Source organism: Vulpes lagopus, chromosome 12 (assembly GCF_018345385.1).
Source record: "Vulpes lagopus strain Blue_001 chromosome 12, ASM1834538v1, whole genome shotgun sequence".
In the NCBI taxonomy this organism is placed as follows: Eukaryota; Metazoa; Chordata; class Mammalia; order Carnivora; family Canidae; genus Vulpes; species Vulpes lagopus.
In genome coordinates, this window is record NC_054835.1 from 70,090,924 (window position 1) to 70,115,509 (window position 24,586).

General features: G+C 35.8%; 1 long non-coding RNA gene across 2 annotated transcripts in view; it reads right to left on the reverse strand.

Moving 5' to 3' along the window:
• Window positions 1-24,586, reverse strand: part of LOC121473884 — a 76,780-nt gene that overhangs the window by 49,317 nt on the left and 2,877 nt on the right. Inside the window, exons 2-3 of one of the 2 annotated variants that reach the window (XR_005983254.1) lie at window positions 19,290-19,361; window positions 8,665-8,818 (exon numbers count right to left, since the gene is read on the reverse strand). This is a non-coding gene — a long non-coding RNA (uncharacterized LOC121473884). Of the gene's footprint in view, window positions 1-8,664; window positions 8,819-19,289; window positions 19,362-24,586 lie in introns of those variants that run through there. The other variant, XR_005983253.1, reaches the window with a different exon arrangement.

The following is a 24,586-nucleotide window of genomic DNA, read 5'->3' on the forward strand; positions in this document are numbered from 1 at the left end:
GTCAAGTTCACCACTGTATCCATAAAACCTAGAACAGTGCCTGGCACAGGGTAAGGGCTCAATAACCACTTTAATTGCTTTCTTGAATTAATTTTGCACCCACTCTGTATGACAAGCATTATCATCTTAGATTTAAAAATAGCCCACAGAGACTTAAAGAGGCTAAGTCACTTATTCTAAGTCCACAGCAAGTAAGTAGCCAAGCCAGGATCAGAACTTCATTCTCTCTGATGGCAAAACTGTATTTACTATACACTACAGTGCCTTTGAACTTCTTGAATAAGTTGTTCATATCAAATGAGTTGTTCCTGCTGAGAAAATTAGAAATAAAAGCAAAACTGGAAACTGTAAGTGTTCTGTGAATAACAGTGTAAAATACATCCCAAAATTGCTCTATTTGCTAAACTTGTTGGGGACAAGTTTTTGCAAAATCTGGACCTTGGATGAACAATCAGCAATGTGCTGATTGAGAGGCTTAATCACTGTTCTCAGAGAAATATCTATTTCTCAGTGATGAGAATCCTTTTTTTCTAGGACTCCAATCCAGCAAAACCTGAAATGGTTTTGATGTGCCAAGTTCCTGAGCAAACAACAAACAAAACAAACCAGTGAGACAAAACTGTGAAATTGTACTGCACACTAAAACTACTTAGGCAACCACACCAGGTACCACTGCTCCATTTGAGGTCCAACCTGTAATGCATGTGCTCAGAAGGCAAAAGGAAGACTTCCAAGATTCCTTGGTGACTCAATCTCTGTCACAGTATTTGTTTTCTCCAAATAGTGAACACTGCTGGGACCACTCCACTGCTGGGCTAGACCACAGCACCCATCGAGGTACCAGATGCACCAGCATGGAATAATAACCAGCAGTTGTTGACTTCTGAGGCTTGCTATTGTCCTGAGATGAACTTCCACTGCTCAGGAGAGCAGCTAGGCTGCCAAGTGCCAGGTGGTGTAGGAGTGCCAACTGCTTACTCCTCAGTACCCAACATCACTTTTTATTATGACAAATTTGAGGTATCCACAATAGCAAGTAAACGCTTCTACCCACGATTCAACCAGACAGTAAGCTCTGAGTGCACAAGTCTGTGATTAAGATAGTGAGTCAGGCCACAAGGCTGGGTTTATATAATGTTCCCGTGGCATATTAGAGGATGGGCCACTGTACAGTAAATCTTGGCACCAATGAATAAAGAGCCTTTTTTATTATCCTGGAAGTCAGGAAGTTTCACAACTATCTCTCCATGCTTGCCAGTACAATCTTTTGGAACTCTATGGGAGGCCTCTGCCTTTCCTTGCATGGCTCTGTGAGAATTAACAGCAGGCAGGAAACCATGGCAGTTAGGAGTCAGGTTTTAGGGTAGGGTCAGGAACTCTGTGTTCTACTGTTATTAGTCTTGGTCCCTGGAATATCTTGGTCCCTGGAATATCTTGCTTAATATCTTTTAGATTTCTTTCTTCAATCTATGAAGGGGGAATAAAATAATAGCTAATGGAGTTATTATGAAAATTAAATGAAATACCATAAGGAAAATACTTAGTACAAATCTATTTTGCTTTTTTTTTTTTAAAGGGATTCAGTAAATGGTAGAGTTTGATATTGTGAGTGACAACAGCGTTGGTTCCTCTAATCCTATCTTGCTTAGCTGATGGCCTCTTTGCAGCCAGCTCCCTGGAGTGCCCTAGTGCCTCATGGCCACAGCCACCTTCTCTACGTTCCCAGCTATAATATTCTGGGAGTCTATGAGTGGCCAAGCTAGTTATACAATGAAAGCAGCTCTAAAGTCAGAAGACCCTGAAGTCACTTCACCTGAAGTGGCATGTGAAGGCTTGGATCATGAAATGCAACTTCTAGATTTAATAAATTAATTTATAGCTTATCCCAATCCCAAATACTAGTGAGATATTTATTTATTTATACCTTTGGCATTACTGATTTATATTTTATACAAAAATTTCTCACAGTATAAAATGTTACACATTCTACTCAGCCAGTGATCTTCATGTTTGAATGTGAAGTATTGCCTGGGGTGGGGCACCTGGGTGGCTCAGTTGGTTAAGCATCTGCCTTCAACTTAAGTCATGATCCCATAGTCCTGGGATGGAGGCCGGAGTCAGGCTCCCTGCTCCTCGAGGAGCCTGCTTCTCCCTCTCTCTGCCTGCTGCTCCTTCTGCTTGTGCTCTCTCTCTGTCTCTGTCAAATAAATTAAATCTTTTTTAAAAAGTTTTTTTTTAAAGTATTGCCTGGGATGCTTATTATAAATTAAATTTCTGAGCCCCACTCCCAGAAATTCTGAGTTTGTATATCCTCATATCTATACTCTAAGGAAGGTCATATTATTATTTGGTGGGATTTTTTTAATGCATATAATCAGTGGAGAAAAATAAACAGCTGAGGGAAGAGAGATTACAGAGAAATAGCAGGCTGGCTATATAATTTTACCTAATCATGTCCTAGACAATCCTAGGCTAGATATGGGCAAATCTTATAAATATCCTGTTACCAAAACAAAGAAGGAAAATATGATCAACAGCAAAATTCATATATGTCAATATGCTAGCCACTGTGCTAAGCATTTGATATATATGAACTCACTTAATGATCACAGCACCTCTATAAATTGGTGTTTTGTCGTTGCCACTTATACAGATGGGAAACTGAGGCTCTGAAGGTTAAATAAATGGCAGTACTGAATCTAGAATGCTGGTTACGTGGGTTCGTCACCCAGGCTCTTAAAGACTAAGCAATTTTGTTTTGAGAGACAACATAACACCGATAATAGCAAACCAGCAGTTTAGAGGAAGCATTTCCTAACACTGATATCTGAGCCTTCAAAATGACAATACAGTTTGACAAAGGAGTTAGTTTTCTGATTTGGGGATGTCCCAGGTCAGTTGAAAAACATTTTTTTTAATTTTAAGGCTGGAGGAACATGATATAGAGCTGACAACCTTTTTGTTTGTGTGTGCCAAGTAAGAACATGAAAATGGTAAGTAGCAAGAATAGTGAACATCATTTTATGAAATAATAATACTTCAGCACCAAAAAAGGAAAGAAAGAGCACCCCCTAAAACATAGAGGACCTTGTTATAAAAATGTGAATAAATTCAGTTGTGAGAAAAAATGTACACCATCTATATCTTTCTCACTTGCCTCTGACAGCTGAAGAACAGTCACAGAATACCAATGGTGCATAACTAGCATTTGAGATCCCCTGAAAATGTCTCTGTGGAGTTTCTGTGACCCTGTAACAGCATGGACCCAAAAGCAGAACTGAGATTCCATCCTTCTCCTGGTGGGATTTTAGAGGCTCTCAAAATTAAGTCTCTTAAGAACCAGAAATCAGAAAACACAGAAGGTCTGTGGAAAATAACCAGAGTGGGAGCCCTCAATTTACGATTTTCATGCAAGATGCACATAGCACTCACACATATGAACATACCACTGCAATCTTTGAGAAACAGCACAGTGACACTCACTGTAAGGCTATAATTTCAGTCTTGAATGAAATTGATGACTATTATTTTAAAAAGAACATAATATGCTTGAAGAAAATAAAAGATTAACACCAGAACATTATTAGATTTTCCCAAGGCTAACACACTTGGCAGTATTTTTCTACTTTGGTAAAGAATTTGAGTTGCTTATAAATTTATGCTGAGCCCCGTTGGATGCTTTCAGAGGCTGAAGCAAGCAGCCCCATTCTTTCAGAGGGTTGTGTTTTTAATACCTACTGTTCCTATATTTCCATTAGAATGCAATTATCCTTCTTGGGAAAAAGTAAAGGTCACTGGGTTAATGGAGCTCACCTCTCTTTTTTTAGTCCATAAATAATAAATCAAATATAATATTTAAAAAGAAACCACATCCTGCATATCACTGTATTTGTGATGCTTTTTTTTCATAGGACATTTGAGTACATGGCACTTACTATGGCCATAATCATTGCTGTCCATCAAATTCCCACAGCACTGGTTCAGTAAAGAAGTATACAGCATGCATCTATTAAATTGATATTCATCAATACCAAAACGTTGAAGAAATTTCCCATGACACTTTCAAATCAGATTACAGTACATTCCACTCTGAATTCGAGAAGCATATCACAGAATGATTTATCCTGGCAAATATACAGAAAATCTCATGAGCTTTATCTGATAAGCACTGACAAAGGTATCCATTTAAAAAATTCTAAATAAATACAGATTGAAGCACTTTCCTCTGCTTCCAGAATGACTTACCAACCAACAGTACTTGTGAGTAGACAGTAGACAGTGCTTATGACTACTACTACTAATAAATATCTCCAGGCAAGATTCTGCTGCCACTAGTTTCCCTAACGAAAAAAAAACAAAGACTTTCTGCCAGCTAAATAGCTGAATAGGGCTCTCAGCCCAAAAGAGCCTAATCAATGCTTTCACTTCAGGCTTCCCAAGGGATCAACTAAGCAATCACTCCAGTACCTGGCACATCAAGATTTATAAGGCAGAATAGGAACACATGGCCTAAATAGCTTTGGAAAGCCATTTGTTTCGAGTAATGATAAATTAAAAAAGAAAAAAAAAAACTTAGGGCCACTAATGTTAAATCACCATCACCCTGAAACTAAGGCTATGTGACTCATGAGATTTACCCAAGAAAGATGTTTTAAATAAAAAGGAAATTATTCTTTTAAAAAAGTAAATTATAATACACACTGGAGCCTGCCTAAGATGGCTCAGTGGTTGAGCATCTGCCTTGGGCTCAGGTTGTGATCCCAAGGTCCTAGGATTGAGTCCTGCCTCAGGCTCCCTGCAGGGAGCCTGCTTCATCCTCTACCTATGTCTGCCTCTCTGTGTCTCTCATGAATAAATAAATAAAATCTTTTTAAAAAAAAGAACTATTAAACACTTAACAAATCACATTCCTCCAAAATAATGAAAATGAAAAACTGCTTTTCGCTTGTCCCAGGATTCTGTGACAAAATGCCCTTCAATTGTCAACCAGAATTACACACAGCTCCTGCCTCATCAAGAATTTCTGCAACATCACAGAATATCCCCGTGAATAGGCGCTTTAACTTCAAATTATAAACCTAGCAATGAACCAGCCAACTGTTTTCCTAAGCAACACAGCATTTATAGTCACAACTTTTTAAAAAGTTAATTTGAAGGGTTGTATCCGTCAACGACATATCATTATTTTTAACTACAATTAGCAACAGGAGTAAAGACTATACCATGTAGTGAGTATTGCTCTGCCAGGCACGGATCTGATAGTTCCATGAAGATTTTCTCATTTAATCCTTGAAAAATTCCTCTGGTCTGAGATGGGTGACAGGATGTACACCACCCCAAAATATACCACTTTGGCATAAGGATTATTTTGAACTAGAGACACTTAGGAAACAGCAGAGAGTTAGACTGTAAGAAGAGCATTCTAATATCATTCTTTTCTTCCTGAAAATGGGAGATTAAGAACTCCCATGTGACAGATGCCTTCCCTCTATCAGGAACAAAGAAACTTTCTTCAACAGGGAGGCAAAGTCGAAAAATTCTATACAAAGCTTTTTAAAAATAATTCTTGGGATCCCTGGGTGGCTCAGCGGTTTAGCGCCATTTAAAAAAAATAATAATTCTTTAAAAATAATAATAATTCTTAACGGGCACTTTATAGAAGTTTGCTACTTCGTTGGGTCTTCATGTCATGAGGAAGGCTCCTATATCACATAAACCTTATATAAATTTGTATGCTTTTCTCTGGGTAATCTGTTGTATGTCAGTTTAATTTTCTGCCCCAGATGAAAAATCCTGAGAAGGCAGAGAGCAAAGTTTGCCTCCCCTACATCTGTGATGGTTTATTATCTAATCAAGGCTACTGATCCATGAGCACAACGTGTTAATAGCTAACATTTAAATAGAGATACTTAATTTTCCTTAGTATTCATTTTCAATGTAAATATTTTGGGCTTTGAAGTTTATGTAGGCTTTCCAAAAGGACTTTCTTAAAACAGTAATCATTTTTATGAATATCATCAAATACTTCTTCACTCATTATCAGAAATTTTACATCTGTTTTACATAAAATTGAAGTAGGCTGATTGGTATTTACTTAAAAGGCAGATTTCCTGGAAAATAAAAACAAATCCATCTCTTTTAGAATTATTTTAGCTCTGACATTATTCTTACAATGAAATTCTAGGAACCTGTGGAATTATAAGTATGCACCATTTTAAGCACATGATATTAAAAAATAAATCTTAAACTTACAGAATTAATAAATAAGGATTGGCCTGGACTTTCCTTTTGGATAATCTATCAGCTCCAGCAGAATTAATTTGTACCAACTATAGTATAAGAAAGAACTCCAGGCCAAATGAGTCTTTAGTCTGGAATATTTTACATGCTAAAACTGCAGCATGATCCATAAACATACATAATGCTGTGTCCTACCTCCATCCAACAACTTACTACTATGAGAAAAAGATGCTTTAAAAGGAGGGGGAGGTACTTTGTTCTCAGGACAGCAGACTTGGAATGGAGATACTGACCTAGATCCATGATGCTCAGTGGGAGGATGGTGTTCATGTGACTGTATACAGAATTACAACACAATTTTATGACTTTAATATTGAAAAAGATGTAGTAATAAAGAGTCAAGGTGAAATTAGAGAAGAGTAGCATGACTTTAAAATTAAAATCTCTCTTTGCTTGAGCTGGGACATCCATCTTCTCCTGCCCTGGACTTTAGCACTCTTGGTTCTCAGGCCCTTGGACTTGGACTGAGTTAGACCACTGGCTTCCCTGTTTCTCCGTGTTCAAAGCAGGAGATTGTGTGACTGCTTGGTTTCCATAATAGCATGAGCCAATTCCTACAATAAATCTCATATATATCTACATATATCCTCTTAGTTCTGTTTTTCTGGAGAACCCTAATGATTACAGACATTTTGAGAAGCCCCAGTACAGATGATCTGTTTCTTCCCTTTAGTTGAAACACTGGTGGCTCTATTTGATCCACACACAGTTGAGGCAGCACGGTAAAATGAACAGGACACTAAAATCAGGATTCTGCTTGCACTTCTGCCACTAACTAGCCGTCAACATGAGCTTTCTGTTACCTGACCTCTGAGGCTCCATCTATCACTAACACTGATCCTGGGGAAGATCTTGGAGATCATAGGTTCTAAGAATGTCTCCAAAGCACCTCCAGCACTAGAATGTTCAGTCAGTCACAGGTTGGCTAACTCCTTGGCCAATGTTTAGTGTATCAAGAAATTTTTGACCCATCAATGATGATTCATACATTTAAAAATGGGGATGCCATGCAAAAATAAAATTTAATTTTTATTGAAAATTGTTAGAAATGCATCTCTTCTTTTTCCTTTGCCCTTCTCATTGAATTTATTGCCAGTAAAACATCTTGAATCCATCTCTTAATTGGTACACCCAAGCCCAGTGCCTTGGTCCAAGACCTGCTCATTAATCTCGCAATTATTCTCCAAATCCATGTTGTCTTTTCTCTCCTAATACATCATCACACCAGTCACCTATATAAATGTTCATCTGATCCATCTCCCTCCTACTTACAGACCATCAAAGAGCTCTACTGCCTGTAGAATCTGTAGTCCAGATTCTTTAGCATTGTTTCCAGTGTCGTGTCTGACCTGAAGTGACTTTTCCAAAATCAATCCCAGCAACTGTTCTCACCTCCCAAAACCTTTACACTTAGAGACTTTTGGATTTAAGAATCTTCAAATCCGGGATGCCTGGGTGGGTCAGGGGTTAAGCATCTGCCTTTGGCTCAGGGTATGACCCCGGAGTCCCGGGATCAAGTCCCACAGTTGGGCTCCCTGCAAGGGGCCTGCTTCTCCTTCTGCCCATGCTCTGCCTCTCTGCCTCTCTCTCATGAATAAATCTCTCATGATAAGTCTCTCATGAATAAATAAATAAAATCTTTAAAAAAAAGAAAAAAAGAATCTTCAGATCCAATCTGCCCTCAACAACAACAAAAAATGAAGTTTTATTACTACACACAAACTGCTCTCTTATCCTAAGTCCTATCCCTTTGCATAAAATTTTTTGCAAGCACTGGGTTTCTTTAAAAAACCAAAAGGAGCTCCTTTAATTAGTAACTGTTTTGGCACATTTTATCTTTTAATACTACTCAGCCTCTAAAGTGACATGGTTTGTAACTCACTCATTTAGCCGGTCAATCATTCATATAACAACCACTTAGGAATCTTGTGTATCCTATATTAGACAAAATATATATTAGGCTATATGTTGGCTCTTCCTTGAAGAAAAATATGGTTTGTCTAAGGACTTCAATTACTGAAATATTTCATACTGAAGTATTTCAATACTATAGTGTACTATGTAAATTACTTTAATGCAATGACACATATAATTTAAAATTCTTTTAAATAAAAAATGATGAGGGGCACCTGGGTGGCTCAGTCAATTAAGCAACTGACTTCAGCTCAGGTCATGATCTCAGGGTCTTGGGATTGAGCCCTGCCTTGGGCTCCACTCAGCATGGAGTTTGCTTGTCCCTCTGCCCCTCCTCCAACTCATGCTCACTCTCTCTCTTTCTCTCAAATAAAAAAATAAAATCTTTTTAAAAAGATATAAATAAATAATACTGGGAGACTGAGAAACTCAGACAATATTTACCCTTATAATGTCACCTTCTTCAAATTCACTTAAAATTTCAGAGTTGGTATTTTTGTTCCTGCTTGTATTACTTGACATGACCTTTAAGTGTCCAGCAAAAATCAAGCAGCATTCCTTTGGTACATGTCCTTATCTTAGAACCATACTTTCAACTTCAAATCTGGAAAGAAAAAATATTTTAAAAACATATTTCTTCTGCAAAATGGCAAGTTTGGAGTCACTGATCACAAATAAAATCCTTTTATCTTCCTCCATAAAGAATCTTACTTTTTGTTAAGAAGCAATTATCATCCTCTTCTAATACAGACCTTAAAGGCAGGGATTCTAGCCAACTTGTACACTCTGTAACATCAGTGCCTAGAATGGCGCTTGGCTCAGAAATAAGGTACTCAATGAATATATATCGAGTGGATTTATGAATAGGCAAAAGGAGGTGTTGCACAACCACAGAACAGAAGATCTCTAGATGAATGAATTCCTTACATAAACCTGCTATTTCACAAAATATAAGCATTTTTAAACCACTACTGCTAAATTGATGATGTAAGGGAAGACATTTGGCTTTCTGAGAAATGTAAATTTGGTGTTGATTTGCATTTCTTTTATCAAGAGTTTTCATAAGTACTATATTCAGAAACAGTTTTGTAAATCTGCTACTTTTCTCTATTTGTAGGTATTTAGCTAAAAGATGGTGGTTTGCCCACCCCTAGTCTATAGAAACAATCTCTCCCTGGTTGTAATGCATGGTAAACTTTAATGGCCATAAAAAAAATTACCTGGGAGATCTGATTTTTAAAAAAATACTCAAAATTCCTTTATACTCTAGAAATTCAGATTTGGTAGGTCTGGGGTGCAACCTATAGTCTTAAGACGCTCTCCAGATCATTTTGATGAGGACTGCACTGTGAGAAACACTGTGTTTGAGGCTAAGAGCAAACATTATTTAGTTTTTTATATGAGTAATGTTTATGAATGTTGGAACAGAATATGTTTTATGAAATATTAGGAAGTCTAAATAATTTCATATTTTCAGTTAGTAATTATACTACCAAGAGTTCTTCCTTTCTGGAAGAATACTAATTACAAATTCCGTATTCTAAATTTGACAGATACTATTACAAAGAATGTTAGTGAGAAGGAAAATGACAGTATTATATATTATAGACTATCCAATCCCTGTGTTATCAGTGAGAAAGCCTGAATTCCAGTATTTAATGTGTTATGAATTAAGTGATCTTGAGGAAATCACTTAATCTCTATCACCAATTCCTCATTTATCAAATGGTATTAACTTGTATCTATATACTTCATAAAAGTGTTTTAGGAGAAAAATATAATATATAACAGTGATTTGAATTGTTCAAAAGTAAGGTATTTTATAAAACATGGATTTTGCCCTACTTCAATAAGTTTGATCCTGTGAAGGAGAGTTAAAGGAGAAAAGCTCTCACCAAAATAACTATTCAAACTAAGTAAGCCTGCCAGTTTTATGGATGCTGACAGAAGATACGAGACTCTTGAGTCAGAGACAAAGGATGTTACTAGTTACAGCAAAAGGAATAACAGGAGTAGCAATATAGTTGTACCAGTGCCCAAGTCCCACAGGGAAATGTGGAGGGCCTAATGGAGCCTGCATATGCAGAGGGGTGGTTCACAGAGGAGAACCTAAGCTTAGGGAATCTGCTGCTTTTATAACAAGCAGTAAGCAAGTATGTTTGTCTGAAAGAAGACCAGGTGTAATACAAAAACTACAATGTATTATCTTCTCAGGATTGCCAGCTATGTAATCAATCCTGAGAAGTGGCCCAGGTTAAAGAACAGCCAAAACCTTGGGATTATGGCACATTCAGCAAGACCCATAGGAGCGCAAGAGGCTCATATCTGATTGTATCCAACATAAAGGGCATAATGATACAAATGAATAAAATTTTAATGTAAGGTTACATGTTTATTTAAAGAATTACGATTCTAGTTCCAAAGGAAGAAAATGCGAGGAAATTTTACCATGTTATATTTTTCACTGTCTTTGGAAAGAAAACCACAAGATTAAAATGTGAAGACTCCTGGTTTTCTAGTGTTTATGTTAATAGATAACAATTTGAAAAACCACTACTTGCATCTGCAGATTGGAAAAATGATTAAAAATTGCTGAAGCAACTGCCATATCATAGAAATATCCTTAAGATAATGGTGGTTTCTATTTACTAAGAATAGGAAAATAGTCAACATGACCACCATGGAATCATGAAAGTAAAGCCAAGGATAAGTATGAAAAAGGAAGGAGAAGTCATGTGGAATGGAGAAGTAATATATGGATGACAAGCATTATAATAGAAAACATCTGGTTTTCAAGGACTCTATTGGATTTAAAGCAGCACAGAAAGAACAAGAGGATTCCACATCCTGTTTTCTCTCTATCCTTTATATTATGAAAGTGTGGATGAGGGCCAGTCTTTCTCAGCCAGGTTTTGAAGTGCATCATTTGGCTGCCAGATGCCCATTATACTAATTGGATCACCAACCTCCTCTATATCTCATTGACACAAGGATTCCAGGGCTACCTATTTCTTTTGCAGCATTAAAATTTAAGAATACCCACCCATACAATAAACTATAAAATATTCACATGGGTCTGTACTCTACTTTTATATTATACAGTAACTCCAGAATGATTCTTCAATAGCCTGGTTGAGTGATGTGAAAGAATGCCAATACTAAATAGGTTTCTCATGCTAAAACATTTAATTTTATACTTCCAGAGCATATACTTGAAGCATATGTGAATATTTACAATTTTATTGGAATCATCATCTTCCTTAAGAATTTTTGTCTTGGGATCCCTGGGTGGCGCAGTGGTTTGGCGCCTGCCTTTGGCCCAGGGCGCGATCCTGGAGACCCGGGATCGAATCCCACGTCAGGCTCCCGGTTCATGGAGCCTGCTTCTCCCTCTGCCTGTGTCTCTGCCTCTCTCTCTCTCTCTGTGACTATCATAAATAAATAAAAATTAAAAAAAAAAAAGAATTTTTGTCTTGTTAGGCCTATATGAACAATTGCTCTAACTCAACAAATACAAAAATTAGAGTATTTTTGTTAGAAATACAAAAAGAAAGATTTAATACTTTCACATTTAGAAATCAAAATGTTTTTTTTTTTAGAAATCAAAATGTTTATAAAAATATACATATGGCCATATATGTATATTGTATATTGCACTATAAGAAGAATCTATGTGCATCATTAACTAGTCTTAGATACATGGATTTTTGTTTTATTCTCCATTTAAAATGGTAAATTTGAATAAATATTAATATCAATATTCATTGAACTGGTGAAAGATTTTATTTATTTATACATGTACTTGAGAGACAGAGAGAAAGAGAACTGGTACTTAATAAAAGTGACTTTCCATTCTAAATATTCATGATTTATAAAGTGAGACTTTTCGTTAATGCGACATTAACTTTTTCCAAGAAAGACTCACATACACAGTGGATCTTATATTAAATAGGGTCCTGGGTTGCAGACAACAGAATCCACTCTGAGTGGTTTAAGAAAGAAAGGATTTACTACAGCTATCAGATAGTTTACAGAATCTTTGGAAAGGTTAGTGAAATAGTTTTTGGCCAAGCTTCCAGGAACAACTTGGTGAAGATGCTAAACAGACCCCAGAAACATACTGTTGCCATCACAGTCAGGAAATTGGAGCCACCACATCTGAACAAAGAATCATGTGGTTTTTGCCAATTCCTGCAGCACCAAAATGGATGCCCCATGTCCTACCTTTTCCCCCATATATATTAATTTCATGAAAATACATCTGTCAGAATCTAAATCATGTATCCAGACCCTACAAGAAAGGTGAGGAAAGGGACCGGAAAAGGTAGGTTTTTGTTTTATTGCTTTGGTTTGGTTTTATATTCCTCATTATGATGGTTGGGTTTACATTATTGGGGACAACAAAAATGTAACCATTTCAAAATGCAGTCAAGTTCAAAAGACTGGACAGCCTCAAATTGTGTGTCAACTTCAGATTTTTATCACAAAATTTAGAGTACTTTACTTAATACATTTTGCATGTTTTTCTCATTCTAGATAAATAAGAGGACTGTTATAGTGGTCCAGTCATTTTTTTATTGTTTTGTTATCTTGCTTAGAATAAATTTTGGGCTTCATCCTGTTTTCAGTTTTAGTCTCCTTTTGTGGTTTGAAAATTCATCATTACATTACAAGGATTAATATATGTTCCAAGTACAAATCCCAAACTACTACATATTTCTCTTGGTCAATATTGAATTTGTAACATGTCTTTTGTCTTTAAGTATTGTTAAACTCTACATACTATCTGCCACTGTTTTTCTTAGCAGTCCTAGATAAAACATTTTTGCATCACTTCTCTTGATAGAATGTTGTCTGGCAAAGTTGGAGCTGCACTTCATTTTGCAAACTACGAAATGACCTATTCTTCTTTAGATATAGTTGAGTCTTAAAAAAAAAAAAAAGAAAAGAAACAAATAATAGCTTAGAGAAGCGTTAAAAGAAAATGATTATGAGGGTCTGTATTAGCTCAGATCCCTGCAAAGCCTCTGATAACAAAAACTAGAGTTGATTTCATGTGTTCTCCAAAGTGTAGCCATTTTTTTATGTGGTAGACGTTGGCAGTTATAATCTTCCTTATGTGGGGGGCATCTGGGTGGTTCAGTCAGTTAAACATCTGACTCTTGATTTCAACTCAGGTTATGATCTCAGGATAGTGGGATCAAGCGCCATGACAGGCTCTGAGCTCAGTGGGGAGTCTGAGATTCTCTCTCTCCCTCTACACCTCCCCACTCTCTAAAATAGTAAATAAATAAATCTTTTAAAAAAACAATCTTCCTTATCTGTATTCATGAGAATTTGGCATGATCCTAATAGAGCAAAACTTCTCCTGTGGAAGAGAAGGAGAAGGAGACATTGATAGTGAGGAAGTGGTCTTCCCAAATACTCATGAAAATCCATGCTGTTAGGCTCCCTACCTCTGTGATGAAACTGGTAAGGAACTCATCAGAACCTAGCTTGCTCAGCAAAGCAATCAGAATAAATCACAGGCCAGAAAAAAATTAAATCTGATAATGCCTGGGAGTCTTTCATTGAAAGATATTAACAGTGAGAAATTCAAACATGTCTTTTTCCCTCTTCCAAAATATTAAGTTTTAATATAGGTTAATGTTGCTTCTGTCTGCTCTTTTCAAGAAAAAACTATAATGTGACTCCTAAATCTTTAAAATGTTTGCATTTTCAAAGGTCTAAAAATAAAGATATGCTCATATCACCTCATACCATATAGAAAGATTAACTCAAAATGGATCAATGACCTAAATATAAGACCTAAATGCTATTAAACCAGAAAACATAGGGCTGAACCCTGGGTGTGGTAATAGATTATTAGATAGAACACCAAAAGCACAAGCAGCAAAAAAATAAATAAATTTGGCTTCATCAAAATTAAAAACTTTTTTGTATCAAAGGATATTATCAAGAAAATGAAAGGAAAATAACATACAGAATGAGGCAAAATTGCAAATTATATATCTAACAAGAATTTAATATCTAGAGTACATAAAGAATTCCTACAACTCAGTAACAAAAGACAAGCTAATTCAAAAATAGGTGAAGGTCTTAAATAGATATTTCTCCAAAGAAGATACACAATTGACCAATAAGTACATGAAAAGATGCTTAGCATTCTTAGTCACTTGGGAAATGCAAATAAAAACCACAATGAGTTACTACATCATACCTACTAGGATGGCTATAATTTAAAAAAGTAAAGAAGCAAAAACAACAAGTATTGGAGAGGACATGAAGAAATTGGAACTGGAACCCTTGGGCATTGTTGGTAGGAATGTAAAATGGTGCAGCTGCTGTGGAAAACGGTTTAGGCAGTTACTAAAAAAACTATAAAATTATCATATGATCCAGCAATTCCACTCCTAGGTAACCCATTCTCCAACTTTCAATTCTAGCAACCACTGATTTGTTTTCTTTCCTTACAGTTTTGCCTTCCAAAATATCATATAAATAGAATCACACAATACATTGTTTCTTATGTCTGACTAAGCAAAATTCATTTAAGATCTCCCTGTCTCACATGAATCAATGGTTTCTTTTTATTGCCTAGTTGTATATATCTATCAGTTTGTTTATCCACTCACCTGCTGATCCCTGATTTCATGGATAAATACCTTTGTAGAATAGAATTTTGATACTATAAGACTAAAGACAGAAGGCTAATAAAAAATAAATTAAAAAAAAAAGACAGAAGGCTAAAAACAAAACACTGCACTCTAGTTGGTAAATATGTATCTCATACAGGTCCAGTTTAGCAATTCTAAAACTACTTTCCACACATATTAGAATTGAGCAAGTAAATAAATATATTGCAGACAATGACAGCCAGGTTTGTATCTATGAAAGAAAGAAATTACAAACAAGCAAAGGGGAATGCCAGAATAAACCCTGTGGTAACAGTCTGGAATTAAAGATACCAGTATGAACTAATATTTATTTTAATATATATACAGATGAATATATAAAGAAATAGATACAGGGTTAAAATACATACAAACATATGCTAGTTCTACACACTGAGAGGGTCTAGAAATAATTACTCTCTAGTTGCAACAAGAACACCGAAAGGCCAGATTCGGGTTTCTAAATATCATTCTCCAATCAAAGGATCCACGATTCTTAAAAAAAATTATGGATTCTTGGGTTAGAACACAGAAAACACAAGAGAAAAGCCAGGAGAAGCATCTTAGAGTGCCAGAAAGTAAGTTAGTGCTTAAAAAGAAAACAAGATATGGGTTCCTTGAAGTGACACAGGAACCAACTCTTAGGAGCACCTGATGGTCAGACCTGGGATAATTTGAACAATGCAATCAACAATGATAATAATTATAACCCAAAAAATAAAATAAATATCCTGGGGGATCCCTGGGTGGCTCAGCGGTTTGGCGCCTGCCTTTGGCACAGGGCGCGATCCCGGAGTCCCAGGATCGAGTCCCACGTCGGGCTCCCAGCATAGAGCCTGCTTCTCCCTCTGCCTGTGTCTCTGCCTCTCTCTCCTCTCTCTGTGTCTATCATGAATAAATACATAAATAATATTTTTTAAAAATATATAAATAAATAAATAAATATCCAAAAGTCAATAAATATCCATGAGACTATACTGATACAAATATACAAGTGAGTGAATAAATGAAAAGAGGCAATTCTTCCTACAAAAGAATTAAATTACAGGAAGAAAGGGGGAAATGGAACATCATCATTAGCTGTTGGCTTTAAAAAAAACAAACCAATAAATAAAAAAACAGCCAGTCATTGCACTAGCAAAATGAGTTTATTCAAGAATAGCAGAGAATCGTAGTGCAGGACAAGCAAACTATGGAGAAGGATAGGCAAGTCCAGAGAACAGAAGAGGGGGGTCTGCTTTTATGGAGGAAAGGAAGAAGCTAGAAGGGGCTGTTTTCAAAGGAATCAGGGTAGCAACACCTTTCAACAGCAGAGTGTGGCAGTTTCTCAATGGCTGGGTTGTTGCTGGACAAGGTGAAACTCTTCCTTGTACTGGGGTATTTACATATCTAAGTTTCCTCCTTATGGTCTGAGTGATAATGTGTGAGAGCTTCCCCTTCAGGATTTTTGGACTCCATCTTTAATGAGGTTTCCATTATTTGTTTTCACAGTACCAAAGTAATAATTGCTACAGGCAACATCCACTGATGAATACTAAAATTTGTAAGTGAAACTTTAGAGAAACAGGGTATCCACATGGCCTCATAATATCTCTCATCAAATATTTATTAATAACTGTGGTGCTTTTAACATGTCTCCAATTTCTTAAATACTCCCTCTAGGAAATGGGTCGTAGATTCCCTAGACTGGACTTAATAACTCCAGTGGTCTAGACTTGGCAACTTACCCCAAAGAACCAAGTATGGAAAGAGGAAAATTGAAACTTTACAGTGGAGATACCTGGCCACACAACCTATGCCAAGTGATAAAGGCTAAGATCACCATTAATAAGATATATTGATTTCATTTACCCCAAATCTGCAACCTCAGTCTTACCATGTAAAAAAAAAAAAAAAGCAAACCCAACCTGAAGAACACACTACAATACATCTAACCAGTACTCTTCAAAAGTAATTAAAGACAAAAAAATCTCAGGAGCTGTCACAGATTGAAGGAGAATAAGGAGATGTGACAACTATAGGCAGTGTGGTATTCTGACCTGAATTGTGGAACAGAAAAAAAGCCTGAAATACCACTGAAATAACAGAAATACAAACAGTCTGTAGTTAATTGCATTTGTTGAAACAAAATTAATTTCCTAGTTTTGATCACTGTACCATGACTACATGAAATGTTAACATGTAGTTAACAGGTAGCTGGGTAGAGAGTATATAGGAACTATCAGTAGCATCTCTAAAACTCTTCTGTAAATCTAAAATTATCAAAATAAAAAGTTTAATTTTTTTTAGCTTCAGGTAAAACTCAGTACTTGAAATCAGTGGGTCTCACTCCCAGATGACTTAAACTAAAAATAAAAACATATCGGTATTAACCAGTTGTAACTCACCTGTGCAGTTTGAACATATAAGTTGCCCAAACTAAAATCTCCCAGGAATTTGGTTGGGTTATCTGTCTCATTGTTGCTCTATGAGATGGCCCTACACAACCAGCTGCAGACCCCAGAGTACACAAAGAAGAATCAATCCCTTCCTCCTCCTAGTCCCTGTATCATGGATATAGATTAGCACTGGTGGGTGGATGACTGAGGTGGGATGAAGCAAATGGAAGTTGGTAATTGGCACTTTGTAAAAAGATGCTTAAAGCATAAAGAATGCAGTTATGTTCACCTCAGCACTTTCTCCTTACCTAAAATGCATGTAGCATTCAGGTACACAACTATCTTTAGGACAATGCAGGGGATATTATCTGGTTTACAGTCCTTTTATTCCCTGAATTATTCCTACCTGATTACATACAAACTATACATCCCTACTAGTCTCTTTTTGACAACATCTAGAACAGGGATTTCCAAAGTGTCACTTCTAAGACTACATAAAGAATTAAATGAGGTCGAGGGGTGAGCAGGAATTTTTGAACTTTGAATATTTCCAAAAGATCAATGAGTACATTAATTTACCTGTAATAAAGCTGCCCAGAATAATAAACTTTCATTTGCTATAGCTGGAATCATGGCAACTCAGCATGAACCAAAGTGCTGATTGACAGACATCTTTTTTATTTGTAAAAGCAGGGAGATAAATTAACTATTAATAAATGACTTCTGTTAATAGGCAAAAAAAAAAAAAACCCACAAAGTGTTCATGGGGTGACAATAATTAGAAGCCAGGGTGCTACTTACCGGATAAGATGCCCTGCTCTCAGCTCTTGACCCTAGAAAGCCATCCCGCCATCAGAATCCTCTAATCCCCTCAGCACTTGTTTACCCTGGAATACCTTTTCTGGTGATGTCTGCCAGGACATTACAAGTGCTTGGTAATTTATTACCATCTTTATGGCCTTATGCATAGTCAAGAAACTATATACTTCATAGTATGTCTATGATTCATAAAGAGTTGAGTAAATACGTCTATTTTTATACCTTCAGGAACATAATTCTCTACTTAAAATAGTTTCCATGAGAAAGATAAATTTAACCTCCATCATGTTTGTTTATACTACTTTTTCCAAGTTATAAATTCACTGTTGAGAACTATCTGTACCCACACAAGAATTTCAGCTCTTAGTAAGAAGAACTTCCATGGCTGTGATATTTACTAGGTTTAGATTCTCCCAAGCTAAAACGGCATAGGTGGATTCAAGACAATTTGACAAGCACAGAAAATATTGACGTTTAGAACCATCTGATGCCAAAGATGATGAATACTTATAATACAGCACTTTATTTTTTAGGATACTCTGAAATGCTTCATAATCTTAAAATGTTTAAAAATCAATACCTCTTTTTACTTTATAGGTGGTTTACAAAACATCCTTTAAAGGCTAAAAAAAATGACAAATGTAAATTCAATTTACCTAAGTATATTAAAATTTTAATAGAAGCAGAGAAGGTCCACCCACTCTCTCAGAGGCAGAAATACATATCTATATAACAGATCACTGAAGTTTGTTCAAAGATTAGTAAGTTAAAATTACAGAAAACATTTTAATAGGCTTAAATAAATTTATTTTTATTCAAAATCAATGATCTCAAATACATACCTCAAATGTGACACATAGTATTACCCCAAAGATAAATATTTCTTTAATCAATGGATAAAATAAATGAAAGAAAAGAACAGCTTCACCAAACCAAAAGAAAATATAAATATAAAAGAAAAAAAAGAAAATATAAATATTCCAACCCTCTTTATTTAATCCCATTTTGTTTCCTAAAATCCAAAAATCAAGACAAGGATTAGGAGCATAGAAATATAAGAAAAATAATTTGGCATTATGCTTTTATAGTGCTAACCTGTATTTGTTTAAAATGACAGAAAAGCATAATGATGATATATTAGAATAATATGTTTCATATATTGGAATAATCATATATCAGAAAAAAATCTTTTTTATTTCTTTACCTCTCTGAGATTTTTCTTGGCTTCTTTGGGTTGAATGAACATCAGTACTTTCAGCTTTTTGAAATCTTTGCTCTGTAAAACAAAGTGTATTTACATTGAATGCATTCTTCCTGTACCCAAATACACAATTTCTTCTAAAAATTTGGACAGGATTTATAGCCTAGGGAACATGTTATTTTTATGTAATTTTAACTTTACACATAAACTTTGCTGAAATAACTTTAAGAAATAGATTTACTTAAAACAATTGAAGTGCCAAGTATGGAATTCACTGGTGATGTTACAGATAGACAAGTTCGCTTATAACTAAGATAATAAAATCATTATACAAGTTGAGAATTGTTTACATGATGAAAAGCTATTTCTTGAGTTATGAATATGAGTCACCCCATAAATCTAGTTCAATCTCATGTCAACTCAGTTAAAGATCACAATCATCAAAAAGACTTCATAAACCTATTCAAGAGCTTCAGTAGTCCTTTTCATCTAGGGAATTCAGTTTCAAAATAGTGTTACAGACTAAGGGCTATGCTCTAAGGTAAAATGCAACTCAGTTCAGTTGAGTTTATATACCCAATAGATTCTGTTTATTTTTTTTTTAAAGATTTATTTATTTTATTCAGAGAGAGAGAGACTGAGAGGCAGAGGACACAGGCAGAGGGAGACGCAGGCTCCATGCAGGGAGCCTGATGTGGGACTCGATCCCTGGTGTCCAGGATCACACCCCAGGCTGCAGGCGGCGCCAAACCGCTGCGCCACCGGGGCTGCCCTAGACTATGTTTCTTTAACATTTTATTCCAGGTCTTGGGCATCAACATAAAAAGTATGATCACCCTCTATTATCTTGATATCAGTTTACTCTTCACACTCCATACTCAATGATAAGAATCTGAACATACATCTAACATACTCCAAGACTTATTCTGTTAACTTTGCTATTAACAGTAGTAGTAATAATAATAATAATAATTTATTGAGCACTTAGTATGTTTCAGGCACTATTCCAAACATTTTACATGTATTAACTCATGAAAGTAGTTTATATCTTTAGGCTTCCTATATAAGCAAGAGACTCTCTTGGTTATTTAACATACCTATGAAAGACATACAGAATTTGCTGACTTAATTCTTCTGGTTTTTAGCAGCTTTAAAAAAAAAAAAGAATCAATGACAGCAGCACCATAGTGTACAAAGCAATATAGCAAAGATGATACAATACATAATAATTAAGTCAGGTAACTTTGCTCCACCATACCTCCTGCTGACATTGGGAACTACATCATATAATGTAAAGCTAATTAACACTCCCATCTTGGCTGGCACAGTTCTAATGAGATGTTATTCACATGAGCTCATGAAAAATGAACTTTTAACCAGTTTGACCCTATAATCTCAAATGAATGCCAGCAACCAGAAGAAAAATATTATTGATATGATTAATAATTTAATTGCATCAAATTTTTTTAAGAACAGAGAAAAGTGAATTATTTGATGCCACACATATTCCCCAAATACACAGTAGCTAAATATAGGAATTTAGCTCTCTGAAGCAAAATAAACTGTAATTTTCACAATTAAACTTCACTTTATGATAGAATATATATATGAGCAGTAAGCTCAAATTATTTTCAATATTAAATATATTAAAATTTCAAACAGATCTATGAAACATGTATCACTGTGAAAAGAGCCAATACATTCATATGCATATAAAAAATGGAGGGAGGGGTACCTGGGCGGCTCAGTGGGTTAAACATCTGCCTTCTGCTTGGATCATCATCCTAGATTCCTGGGATAGAGGCCAGCATTGGGCTCCCTGCTCAGCGGGGAGCCTGCTTTTCCCTCTCCTGCTCCCTCTCTTGTGTTCACTCTCTTTCTCTGTGTCAAATAAATAAATAAAATCGAAAAAGAAAAAAATAATGGAGGGATATATACCAAATTGTTACAACTGACCATCTGTCATCTTAGGGATGGAATTTGTAGTCATTTTTATTTTCTTCTTTATAACCTTTCTGTAACTGCCAAATTTCCTACACTTAACTTGTATTATCTTATTTCCAATTTTTAAAAAGCTACAATTTTCTGATTATATAAGTCATATGTTTACATTTAAAAGTGAAAATCTAATGAAAGTCCACTTAACCCTTATTCATTGCTTCACCATGTCTGCATTCAGTTCCCTTTATATGCATTTCAACCACAGTGCATACCATTAGCACTGGAATGCTAATGCTAATGAATGTTTAATTGGCTGTCTTCTTTCCTATACCATAAACTACATGAAGGCAGGGACTAACTATATCTGATTAATTACTATAGCCCGTACCTACTACAATGCCCAGCAGAGGTAGGCACCCAATAAATAGCTGTTGAAATTATGTTGTTTCCTTTAAAAATTATAAATTATAATAGGATCAGCACTCCTGCACATACGAATTTGTGCACTAATCCAATTACTCTCATGGGGTAAATTTCTAAAACTAGAACTGCAGAGACAAAGGTATGCACATTTTGAATTGTATATACATTGTCAAATTGCCCTCCATAATCCCTGAAGAAATTTACATTTCCACCAGCAATGGATGAAAGTGTCCATTTCCCCATATCCTTGAAACACTGAGTATTGCCACCATAAAAACAAAACACAAAACAAAAAAACACACTTTTGTGAAGGAGATAACATTACTAGTCATCACTTTTATATTAGAAAAAAATTTTTTAAGATATTACAGATTTTGCTATTCTTAAAACCACATAGCTATTAAAATAGATAAAAAATACTAACCAAATTATATTTAGAATGATTGCTCATGCTGAATGAGCATACTAGTTCATTAGCTGAATGATTCTTTATGTTCAAGTAAAACAATGCTCATTCTTCTGCTCAACTCTTTTCAATGTACCCAAAGGGGAGACAATACAAATATTAAAAAAAAAAATAAGTAAGTATAGAGTACATGTATAAGAAAACAATCTAACATGGAGATAAATTGGAGTAGATCATATACAGGTTCATGTGCAAGTTAGGTCTGGGAAAGAACTCTAAGGTATGGATTCAAAAAACAAGGGGAAATGGGTAGCCTACTATAAAGGCAGCTATATGTTGCTCTGACAAATTAAGTTGGAAAATGCTGTCTTGCTGCTCTAGAACTGCATTTCCAAAAGCCTACTGTCACTGTCCACAGGAATGCTTACCCAAACTCAGTGTGTCCAGAATAAAAATAATATTCCTCCTCTAATCCCCAGAACACTTAATTAATTTTGGATGCAAGCCATGATGCTATATCTGGACTGGCACTGTCCAAAATGTAAATAGGGCTAGTACAAATTGAGGTGTGCTAGAAGTGTAAAATACCCACTGGACTTCAAAGACTTAGTATGAAACAGAATGTAAAATATCTCATCAATAATTTTCATATAGATTACCTGTTGAAATGATCACGTTTTAGAGATATGGGCTGAAAATTCATTATTAAAAATAATTTCACCTTTTTTTCTCCCCTTTTTCAATGTGGCTACTAGAAAATTTAAAATTATATAAGTGGCTCACATTTGTGGCTTGTATTATATTTCTATTGGGCAGAGAGGATCTAGACCATTGAGATCAAGGGCCAGATGAAGCTAAGCCATCAGTGTTGTGCCCTAAGAATCCTCCAAAAAGTACCAAAGAGTGAGAGGAGAAAGATACCTGTGAACCGGTCTGGCTAGGATCTCAAGACATTGATGAAAGAGATTTATAGAGGCTGAGCAGGAGCATAAAGCAAAGCTGACAAAACTATGTTTTGAATGCCAGATCATATAAAACTATTGCTCTCATTGTGTTCCCTCTGAGTTGCTTTTGCCAGAGCTTTTGGCAGTGCCTCCGAATATCCTAACCATGTCTGAGCTACACCACAAGGTAGCAATCTTGGGCTGAAGGGTTACGATGGAAAGGTGTATCTCCCACAGTCAGGAGTGACCAAGAAGAGAAGTCATTCTATCATTTTCTTTACACAGTAAAGCACTAGATTAGCAGCAAAGCTCCTGTAATATATTTCATTATGTTAATAAAAAGAGAAAGCCATCTGACACATATTTGAAACAGTGGATTGTCTGTCTTCTCATAGAAATACATATGTCTACTGAATAATGAATAAAACTATGAAAACCTCACAACCCAATGTAGCAGAGTAGTTGTATAGGCTGGGTTTCACAGAAACAGAGCTTGAGATGAGGATTTTTTGCAAATGATTTGAGGTTCTCAGGTATAAACTGTAAGTGAAGTAAACAGGATGAGGAAAAGGAAAGAAGCAAGGGAAAGATGTGGGTCCAGCTGCAGTCCACCCCAGCTTGATCCACTGGTTGCTACAGAGCAGAAATGACATGGCAAAAGGGTTCCTCTTTAAGGCAGGAGGTACCCCAATATCTGTCATCCTTTCACTACAGGCCACACCTGGGAGTCTTGGGATTCACCCTCCTGGGCATTTCTTGGCAGGGCAGCTTCATCAAGAGGCAATTCTTGAGAGAAGGTACAGCTGTGAGCTGTTGGCAGCCAATACTCATAGCACCTGGAAAATGGAGGTACCGACCTACCTGAAAAATTGTTTCAGTTTTCCTCCATAAAGTGGGACTAATGATAGCAGCTCTTTTATATGCCTGTCAAAACTTAGTAATAATGGATGAAAGCATTCAGAATAGCATTTTATATTACATAATATATATAATTCACTTAGAATTACACATAGCACATAGTAAATGCTCAATAAATGTTATGCTACTATTGTGTCCTCAGAAGTACCTATATCAGGTGTCTCATTGCCCAAGTGCTGTAAGGTATCCACAACTGAGACTTCTATTCAAACATTAGTTAAGGGCAATCTAAAGATTCCACATCCAGGTGACTGCCTAGATAAATGTGCACATCATTTTTATCTGACATTTTCTCAAAGTTCAAAATCAAGTAAGGGTAACCTTTTTTGTGTTTGTCATTAAAGAATAGGGATGGGTGTGAACAACAGGGAGTTTTCCTTAAGAACAGGAAAAAGACAAGGATATCTACTCTCATCACTTTTATTCAACATAATACTGGAAATCCTAGCTATAGAAACCAGACAGGATAAAGAAATAAATGGCATCAAAGTTGGTAAGAAATAAGCAAAACTGTCACTATTTGCAGATGACATAATGCTATATATAGAAAACCCTAAAGACTCCACCAAAAAACTACTAAAACTGATAAATTCAATAAAGTCACAGGACACAAAACTAATATACAGAAACCTGTTGCATTTCTATACACTAATATAGCAGAAAGTAGC